The 9,462-nt window shown below is 45.4% G+C and overlaps 1 pseudogene; it reads right to left on the minus strand.

Annotated features, from left to right (window-relative positions):
* Nucleotides 1-9,462, minus strand: part of LOC104131742 — a 13,336-nt pseudogene that overhangs the window by 3,114 nt on the left and 760 nt on the right.

Below are 9,462 nucleotides of genomic sequence, written 5' to 3' on the forward strand. Positions count from 1 at the left end.
CGGTGGGAATGGCAGGGTTAGGGGAATGGTTGGGCTTGGTGATCTTAAAGGGCTTTTCCAACCCAAACAATTCTATGATTCCGTAATTCTGTGGTTTTATGATTTATACAGACAGCAGCAGCAAGCCCGTCTCCTGCACAGGGCGAGATCTTTCTGCCTACAGCAGAGTGCAGAATATGGGTCTGGTGGGACAGCAGGGGTCTGGAGAGGAGTGATACGCGATGCTGGGCTGAGTTCAGGTGTGGGGCAGGAAGAGGCAGAGCACAGGAGGTGCCCAGGTCAGAAACAGCTCTCAGATGGTAAAGAAATGCAGCCCTGGAGCTGAGCCATGCTGCTTTTAGGGGTAACCCAGAACAAGTGTCTTAACTCCTGTGGAACATGCCGCGTTTCCGGAGCCCCAGTGGAGCAGGGAACTTGGCAGAGCAGTGAAGAAAGAATGAGGTGTAAAAGTGCGTTAGCAAATGTACAGCAAGTGACCCCAAGTGGATCCTGGAGTAGGAAAAAGAAACCATTGACATCAGCTGTGTACTCCTGAGGAAAGAACCGGGGAGGCTGCGACTTGCCCTCACAGCCCCTGGCAGACCGGAGCCGTCAGCAGACGGATCCTGAGCGGCAGTGGAAGGCTGAGCCCAACGCCGGGAGCAGGGGATGGATCCTAGGAAACAGGTGGGTAGCTGCTATTATTATTATTAATGTTATTGTTGTTGTTGTTATTGTTATTTACATTGGTATTCATTTGTTGTTTTTTTCTTTCTTTATCTGTGATAATTAGATCTTGACCAATAATAATTCCTTGATTAGACTATGTAGATTTCAGTTATGCTCGAAATAAATTATTCCCTCTCTCTCCTCTTTGTCTGCAAGAAGATTTTTGAGCATAAGAGGGGGCACAGTGCTTACCCCCCCCGGGACACTGGGTGCATTCTCAGCAATTGTATGCATTAGGCGTTATATTTAGTGGCAAAAATGGGAGAAGAGATCAAAACACCTGAAAATCAGGGAAATCAACACTTGGAGCAGCTGTACCTTTTAAATAGTGTAACAGATATTTATATCATGTTCTTGTCCTAGAAAATCTGTCAAACACAAACTTAAATTCAAAAAAATATCCAGAATGAACAGCTTCCCTGGGCAGAGGCATTCCTGAAGCTCAGACATGCACCGGAGACCAGTTCTGGAATAAACGGGCTTGATAAGAGGAGGGCCCTTCGACAAACTGAGCTCATTCTCAAATTCATCAGCCAGGTCTGAAAGATCTTGGGGGAAGAAAAAAGTCTGTTATATCCATCAAAACCCTTCCAGGTGAGCTTGTAAAACTCAGCACTAAACAGTAATCAAAACAATTCATTTAAAACCTCCGTTTACAACCCAGGAACCCGCTGCCCTGCTGCAGTGTTAAGAATGACAGCGTGGCGTCAGACCAACAGGATCCCGATGTGCGGCAAAGCGAGGGATGATTGTCCCGAGACCCCGTCCCCCCGCAGGAGCCACCCACATGCACCACGAGGCTCTTCAGTAGCTGCACATCTCCAAAGGACCTTGCTCCTTTCTTCCCCTCCTATCAACATCGCCCTCTCTCTTTTACATGCCCGTGTCCTTTGAAGAGGCCAGACTCCCCAGCTCTACCTGCAGACTGGGGCCACAGGAGAGGCCCATGGCCAGGGCTCTGCTGGGCCAGGAGGTCTCCATGAGCTGGCACGCTCCTTGCTCCCACAGCCACTGCCACGGGCACACACTTGAGGAAAATGTGTTACAGGGAACTTGCAGAAAAGGAGGGTTGTTGTCATCTTAAGACTGAAACCCCTTTATTCAAATCTGTGGTTGGGATAAACTCCCTAGGACCCACCACACACGTCTTGTTGGGGGGTGACGGAGCAAAGTGTGGGACATGGATTTTGAAGTGGAAGGATTTCACAGGGAAGCAGGACAACATGCCTTAAAGCAAGCAAAGCCTTGTGCCTCTACTGACCGCAGAACCACACCACATATGCGGAGTGACATGAGCGACGTTTCAGCAGACATCTGAAACACACGTGAGCCTGGGAAAGGAGAGCAGTTTGCCACCTTCCGCACGTGGCATGTTGCCTGCGGAGCTGTGGACTTGAAAGGACTTTTCTCAACCTCAGGTTGATCTCAGAAGTGACGACCGACCGGGTTTTAGTGGCGACCCAGCGTCGCTGATGTCATCACAGATGTTCTTAGTGCTTGACAAGGGGAAGGAGGAGCAAAGCTGCAGGGCAGGCTGACGCCGCCATTACAATGAAAAATATTATTTCACTTTAGTGCTGGCACACACCCTGTGCCAAGGTTCTGGACCTACACGGATTAGACCAGGGCGTGGAGTCACCCTCGCCACGGCATCATGCGCTGGCAATTTCACTCCACGGGGATCAGCACCAGGAAGGACTTTTTTGTTTTTCAGAATAAACTCCCTTTAGGCGACTGAAGGCACCAGATTTCCACCAGGACATCACTCCATCCTAAGCCCCTTAGCAGACAAAGCCATCTTCAGAAGTCTGACGCAATTCTCATCAAGAGTAATGGAAGCTCCTGGGCGATTCTGAATCTTTCTACTCCATTTTGGGGCATATGGGATCCCTAGGAAGGCTTATTCCAGTGGGGAATGCTTCAGGAAGTCCTGCTGGACCAGGTCAGAGAGTAATGCTTCATGGAGTGGTCTGCCATTGGGGGCCGTTCCACCACTCTCAGTGCCCATGACCGTGCCATGGGCCAAAGCCCCTTTTCTAGAAGTTGCTCTTTGCTCCTGGCAGTTACAAACAGAGGCAGAAATTAGGTTGGCACTAAAACAAGCACAGATTTTACCTGGGCCGGCAGCCATCATGAGCTCCATCCATTTCCTGACGCTCAGTCTCTCGATTGCGCCGCCCGCCACAATCCAGGATTCAGGGTGATCATGGAAAACCACGCAGCAGGTGGCTTCAACTCGCACGCTCGGCACATATGTAGCCCTGCAAGTGTTCTGCTTCGTTGTGGACACTCAGGACACGCGTCCTAAACTGCACGCCAGCCCGCGAGCTGCAGAAGTGGTGGACGGGCATCGTGCCCACCGTATCAGCCACCGTTTTCTCTAAAGCTCCTTTCTTCAGTTTACTGTGGCTTCCAATGACTTTACTGTTGTCACCCACTCCAAAAAACAAATAACCACCATGCATGTTTGCGAAGGCAGACACATAATATGGGAGCTTTTTCCTAACGTATTCCAGGATATTCTCTGTAGAGAAGTTCTTAAACTCAGTATGTGTTGTCTCTGTGAAATGCAGGACCTCCCCAAGCATCAGTTTGTCTTTCCTGAAAAGCCTGGCAGCAGCACCTTGGATGTTGTGCTCCTGGGTGTTCAGAGGGGTCTCCCTTGCCCCCCCATCGAAACTCAGCAGTGCTTGCTTAGTGCTTGGCCTGTCCTAACCGCGGTGCCGGGCACAGCTTTCCTTCTCCCTCAGAAATTCAGCAGCATCGCATGAAGTCATAGGCACAACTGAAGTAAAGGACCAACGGGACAAACCGGTGCTCAAGCTACAGATACATGGCTTGATACCGCCACAGCTCCATGTCTTAACAAAAAGCAGCAAGCGGCTCTGCTGCTGCATCCACGTGAAGTATTCACTGGTCTCGGTGCAGTCGATGCAGTCCCTGAGGCTCTGCTCTATGTCCAGGCCAATGCCGTGCTCCTGAAAGCAGTAATTCCTGTTGTTATAAGTGGTGGTGACAAATAGTCCACTCTAATTTAGAGTATCCAGAGTTTAATTTGAGCAAGTAATAAGCAGGCAAAACAGCGCTGGGCAGCTGGGGAGTCTCCGCTCCACCAACGGCGCGCGCTTCACCCCCGCCAGAGTCCTCTTTTATATTTTTTTAGTTCTGCGGTCAACTCCAGGTTGAGTGGCTTCCTCCGATTGTTTCTTTGGTTCTGCTCCTTGCTGCTAAGGGTCTTTCCTTCCTCTTTGGTGGTCAGGCATGAAGGCAGTAGTCTTCCTCTGCATTGTCCTATTGATGGATGACCTGTTTTCTTTAGAGCATACCCGCTACATACAAGCTATACAATCTCACATCCTGCAGGCGTTGCTTATTCAAAAGTCAACAGACGATTACAATAGAAACAGCTGAGTCCCTAGGTTAATATAGTTTAACCATCTACCAGTTTGATTAACAAATTGATTACACAAGGTTTATTACAATCCCCCCTTTTTGTTTTCACTATTTTGTTCATCAAACCAGGCAATGGTTTCTCGAGCTGGGGAGAGAATGGGAGTTTCTTTAACAATCTCGTCTTCTCCCAGGTGCTCATATTGTCTTCTTATCAACATTAGGTGGGCCGTTTCTAATCGACCCTTTACTATCTAATTCTATTTAGTACGCAGGGTCCAAAAGTTAAAATAAGCATTAATAATATTAAAGGTCCAGTTATTGTTGATAACAAGGTTGTTAGCCAGGGGGAATGACTAAACCAAGACTCATACCACCCTTGTTGAGCTTCTCGTTCCCTTTTACGCTTCTCAAGCCCTTCCCGTAGTTTGGCTATAGTGTCCTGTACTACCCCTGTATGATCAGCATAAAAACAACATTCTTCTCCTAGGGCTGCACAGAGCCCTCCCTGCTGTAGTTACTTGTTGAATGAGGCTTTGGTTTTCCCATCTAATTAAGCTCTACTTATAAGGCTGATGAGGGCTTATTTCTTCATTTGTTCTTTTTGTCAAAAATAACAGTCCTATTATCCAAAGGCTTATTTTTAGGTTGGAGAGAAGTGGTGCGCCTTTATTGTTGCTATAGGTATTCCAAGATCTTTGATAATTACCGTGACTTTGGCCTTTGTCTCCTGAGAAAAACGAGAGACTTCGGGAAAGCTATGAGGTTGCCTGGGTTGGGAGTCGCAAGTCAAGGAACCTCATGAGCCATTTCTGGAGGTGGCTCCTCGACCTCAGTCCCCACAGTAGTACGCCTCTGCCTCTTCCTCTGCCTACTCTGTTGCTTAGAGCAGCGAGGGGTATCATCTTCTTGGCAGCAGTCATATTCTTTAGGGGAACCTCCATATTTAGTCAACCTTGACTTATATGCTTCCCAATTTTTATTATTTTTTACTTCCCAGGCTCCACACCTCACCTTGGCTAAGGTCTGTCCACAAGTAACTTGCACGACTTCAGCTTTCGTTGGACAGGGTTCACTTGCATGGAAACAGCACTTCTCAGGGTTTAGGCCTTTGGCAAAGATATCCCACTACTCCTTAGATTCTTTTATAATTTTGCCAGTTGCTGCTCCTACGCGTAATGCCTGCTCAGTTAGTTTCCTTTCGTATTTATAACATTCATCACAAATACCACTAGGAGGATACCCATAGAGGCAATGGGCTCACCACTTTTCTTTACACAGATTACACTTACAACAAACAAAAGGATAACAAATACAATCAGGATTTTTACAAAAGAGAGTTTCACTCATCTGCTTTCCTTCGGAAGATAATCTTTAGGTTATCAGGGTTTCCGGCTGTCTCCCAGTGGGAAGTCTGAATGGGTCCCTTGATTCTGCTTGCGTGAGTCCACCCCCTTTCAGCAGTTCAAACAGCAGTGTCTGCAGCGAGTAAAACAAGGAAAGGTCCTTCCCAACAGGGAGTCAGGGATGATTCTTTCCAGGCCTTGATTAATACTTTATCTCCTGGTTTGATTTTGTGGATTGTAATGTCTAAGGGTGGTTTCTGCACTATCAGCCCTTTCTTTATTAACTCCTGCCTTCTTCTCATAAGTTCAGTAATATATTCCTGCAAAAATTTCTCCTCTACTTTTGGGTGTTTGATTGGTATTTCCAAATCATAAGGCATTCCATATAGCATTTCAAAAGGGGAAATCCCAGTGTCGGCCCTAGGCTGCATCCTTACGTTTAATAAAGCTAAGGGCGAACACTTCATCCAACTCATTTTGGTCTCAATCATCAATTTAGTTAAATGCTTTTTAATTTCACCATTCATTCTTTCTACTTTTCCCAAACTCTGCGGGTGCCATGGGGTACGATATTCCCATTTAGTTCCTAAGGGATCTAGGACTCCTTTAATTATTTTGGAGGTAAAGTGGGGTCCCCGGTCTGAATCAATTACTGCTATGTTCCCATACCGTGGTATGATGTTCTCTAACAATACTTTTACTACAGTCTTTGCAGTGGCTCGGGCCACCGGAAAGGCTTCAACAAAATAGGTTAAGTGGTCTACTAGTACTAAGAGATATTTATATCTACCGACCCTTGGAAGTTCGGTAAAATCAATTTGTATTTTCTCAAACGGTCTTTTAGCCAATCCACGTCCTCCTTGTACCCTCTCTCCGAGTTGCTGTTTGTTCACTTTCTGACATGTCAGGCATTCTCCAACAATCCTTTTGGCTATATCATATATTCCTATACACATGTATTTAGTTCCAAAGTGGTCTACCAGCGCTTGTACTCCCCAGTGGGTTTGTCTGTGAAATTCTCTCATTACTCTCCATGCCATTCCCTTTGGAATTACTTCCCTCCCATCTGGGAGTAACCACTTCCCTTCTTTCTCAGTAACTCCTACTTGCTGAAGTTTCTCTTTCTCCTGAGTGGTAAAGCATGCGCAGCTATTTGCTTTTGTCTGAGATTGCTCTGTCTCTTTTAATGCTAATAGGGCAGCTCTCTTTGCCTCTTCATCAGCTAGATTATTTCCTCTTACTCGTATAGGGGCACCCCTCTGGTGGCCTTTTACATGTGCTACTGCTATCTGTTTGGGCCCTCTCAGGGCCTTTAGGGTCTGTTTTATTAAGGCTTCATGTACTAGTCCTTTCCCTTGAGAGTTTATTAACCCTCGTTCTTCCCAAATTTTTCCAAATGTATTGACTACCCCAAATGCATATTTGGAATCTGTAAACACCGTTCCCTCCTTATCTTTTAGTAACCTTAGAGTCCTAAGTACCGCATATAATTCACACGCTTGAGCTGACCAGGTTGCATCAAGGGGGCCAGATTCTTTTACTGTTAGGGTATTTCCATCCATTATAGCATACCCTGATTTTCGCTTCCCATTTATTACCCTGGATGATCCATCTACAAATAGTTTCTCCCCATTCGGTAATTCCTCTTCCTCCAAGTCTTCTCTTATTTTGGTCTGGGATTCAATTAATTGGACACAATCATGTGTCAATTTTTCACTCGGTTCTCCATATAAGAATTGAGCTGGATTCTGTAAACTAGTTGTTTCAAATTCTAATTTAGGGGAATGTATCAATATGCTTTCATACTTCAATAACCTGGCATCAGTGATCCACTTATCTGCTTTCTGTTGCAACACTCCTCTTAAGTTATGAGGCGTGTATACCTTTAATTCTCCCCCCAGAGGGCAGTAGATACTATGTCTTGTAAACAAGAGGGCCACCCTTTGCTTACTGGATCTAGTAATTTCGAAAAGTAGCCTATGGGCTTCTTTTTCCCAGCCCATTCTTGGGTTAAAACTCTGAATGCCGTTCCTTCTTCTGTGTTTACGAACAGATAAAAGGGCCTCTTAGTATCAGGTATGCTTAGCACCGGGGCATTCACTAATTCTGTTCTCAAATTTACAAGGCTCTGCTCGTCTGCCTGGCTCCATTTTATTAGCCCTCCTCCAACTAATTTCTGATATAGAAATTTCACTTTACTACTATAATTTTCAATCCATTGTCTACAATAACCTAGCAATCCCAACAATTGTCTTACTTGTCTTTTACTTTTAGGCGCTTGTAGTGACAAGATGCCATTCACCCGTTCAGGATCTAATTTCTTAGTTCCCTTACTTAACCAATGTCCTAAGTATTTCACCTCTTCTTCGGTGAATTGTAATTTGGACTTAGATACTTTCAATCCCTTTAAACTCAAAAAAAAATTCAATAGCTTAATACTTTCTCTCCTGACTGCTTCCTGATCTTTTCCCTCTAGCAACAAATCATCCACATACTGCACCAGTGTTATCTCTGGATTTAAATCATAAGTGCTTAATACTTGCTCCAGAGCTTGCCCAAACAAATTTGGCGATTCTGTAAATCCTTGCAGAAGTACAGTCCACCTTAGTTGCTGCTTTCAGTGAGTTTCTGGATCTTCCCATTCAAAGGCAAAATAACCCCTGCATTTTTCCTTCAAGGGGCAAGCCCAGAAGGCATCCTTCAAGTCTATAACACTATACCACTTCGATTCTGGGGAAAGTTGGCTCAATAATGTATACAGATTGGCTACTACTAGAAACCTAGTAACAGTTCTTTTGTTTACTTCTCTTAAATCTTGAACTAAATGATAGGAGCCATATGACTTTTTAATGGATAAGATATGAGCGTTATGGGACGACATACAAGGTTCTAATAGTCCTTGTTTCAATAGTCTTTCGATTACCGGCTGTAACCTCTAACTAGGTATTGTTCCTCCCTTATGGGGATCTCAGGGTTCACAATGGTAATTTCAAAGGGGGTAATGTCCAATCTCCCCACTGATTCAGGGGTGTACCACACTTCAGGATTGATTCTTGCCTCGTCTTCCACAGTGAGAGTGCACAACTTAACTGCTATTTCCTTGTTTCTCACTTCTAAGTTGATTCCGAGTTCAACCATCAGGTCTCTTCCTAATAGATTATATTCTGCTTCAGGCACTAATAAAAAGGACCCTACGTTGAAGCGAGAGGGCGTCTCTATTTCTACCCCTTTTATTATCGGGACCTTAAAGGGTTCTCCCTTCGCTCCTATTACTTGCAATTTCTCCGGGGAAAGAGAGCATCCCCGGGACACTGTCTGGACCGTAGATCTTTCGGCCCCGGAGTCCACGAGGAACTCCACTTCTAGGTGCTGGGGACCCAATTTTAATTTTATCAAGGGCTCTGTTTTCTTATGGGTCCTCAGCAAGTAGAGCCCCTGACCCCCCTAATCTTCTCTGAACATCTGTTCATCTCATATGCGTTTCCTGCAGTTCCTTTTTATTTGCCCTTTCCTTTGACAATAAAAGCATTCAACCTGTCTTAAATCCCTCAGATCACTCTGGTTCCCTTGGGGCCTTCCTCTCGGTTTTGGAACACCCGCTCCCCCCTGCACAGGTAGGAACTACCTTTTGTCCTTCTCAGACCGCTCCCACAAAAATCCTTGCCTGCTTTTTCTGTGTCTCCTCCTCTCTTCTCACGTACACCTTCTGAGCTTCCCTCAACAATTCATCTAATCCTCCCTCCTGCCAATCTTCCAACTTCTCTAATTTCCTCCTAATATCCACCCATGATTTTGCTACAAACTGAGTTTTTAACAGAGCTTGTCTTACAAGAGTGGCTGGGGCTAGTCCTGAATAGAGCTGCAAATTCTTCCACAGTCTCTCAAGCCACTTGGTGGGGGTTTCTTCTTTCCCTTGATGTTCGCTAAATGCTTTGTTAATATTCTGTCCTCTAGGAACAGATTCCCTAATTCCTTGAACAATTATAGTGCACAGGTCTGCCATATGGACTCTATGTTC

The sequence above is a fragment of the Egretta garzetta genome, unplaced genomic scaffold (genome assembly GCF_000687185.1).
Source record: "Egretta garzetta isolate BGI_Z169 unplaced genomic scaffold, ASM68718v1 scaffold108, whole genome shotgun sequence".
NCBI classification, from domain to species: domain Eukaryota; kingdom Metazoa; phylum Chordata; class Aves; order Pelecaniformes; family Ardeidae; genus Egretta; species Egretta garzetta.